Here is a 1380-nt window from a genome sequence, read left to right as displayed (position 1 = left end):
CATGCTTAACTCGACACTCCAGACAACTCGTCACTGAGCCCTTTTATTATAATAATCTTTATTTTTGATATAGCGCCTTATCACGTTGTTGAGACGTCTCAAAGCTCTTCCAAGTATATACTTTCAAGTGGAGTGACTGTATATTTTGTGGGAGAAACATGGCAGCCAATTGGGCACAGCAGTGTCCCACAAACAGCCTTGAAATTAATGACTAATTTTAGTTGGACAATTGTTGGCCAGGACACTGGGAGAAACCCTTCTCTTGTTGAATAACGCTATGGGATCTTTAACATTCACCTGAAGATGCAGGAGGGACCTCAGTTTAACATCTCATCCCTTGAAGTGTTGAGTTATCAGGAGTTCCCATTTGGTACAGTACCTCATTGTATCATTGAGACATCTCAGAGCACTTCACACGTTTTTATGGTGAAGTTCCCTAATTTTGTATTTTGTGAGCAAATGCAACTGCCAATTTGCACACAGAAATGTCCAAAATCAGCCTTGGAGCGAGTGACCAATTTTATTTGGGGGTTACTAGGAAGGTCCAGGACACAGGGATTTGTCTGCTCACTCTCCCTCTACATATCTTACAAAACACGGCAGATGCTGGAAATCCGAAAACAAAAACAGAAGTCGCTGGGATCACTCAGCAGGTCAGGCAGCATCTATGGAGAGAGGAAAGTGAGTCAACGTTTCGGGTCCATAAATGCTGCTGAGTGATCCCAGCGACTTCTGTGTGTATATTTCTGACTCCGTCTATCTCTATCTCTCACTGACTGTCTGCCTATATCGTCTCGTTCCCTCCCTCCCCATTTTCAGGTCTCTGCTGAAGACCTTTCTTTTCGACTGCGCCTTTGGTCACCTCCCTCCCCACCGCCCTCCCCTCCGGCTCGGTCCCGGGATCCGTTACTGCGAAGCGCTCTGAGACGCCGTCCGGCGTGGAGGGCGCTATATAAATCCAAGTTGTTGTTGTTGTTCTCTGTCTCTGACGTTGACTGTCCACAGCGCCTCGGGACGTCCTCCCGACGTGAAAGGCGGCTGTACAGGTGTGATTTTGTTGCTGTTGTTGTTGTTGTCGTCGTTGTCTGTGTCCTCCCCCTGCTGTTGGGCACGTGTAATTGCCTGGGAGGCCCCCACCCACCCCACCACCCGAGGCAGTGAGAGCGCCCCCTGCCGCCGTCGTGGGGAAAGCCATTGAGATTCCCCTCCTCACTGTCCTTGGTCGGTTGGGGGCGGGGCCTCGGTGTGACGGACACCTCACCACAGCCAATCCGCGGCCGCTCCGGGCCCAAAGGGATACAATTCTGGCCCCGCCCCCTCCCCCGGCAACACTGGGGCCCGGAATACCCTCAGCCCCGGGGCGACCCCCCCTCTCTCTCT

The sequence above is a fragment of the Callorhinchus milii genome, unplaced genomic scaffold (assembly GCF_018977255.1).
Source record: "Callorhinchus milii isolate IMCB2004 unplaced genomic scaffold, IMCB_Cmil_1.0 Scaffold7, whole genome shotgun sequence".
In the NCBI taxonomy this organism is placed as follows: Eukaryota; Metazoa; Chordata; class Chondrichthyes; order Chimaeriformes; family Callorhinchidae; genus Callorhinchus; species Callorhinchus milii.
This window is presented reverse-complemented; position numbering follows the sequence as displayed.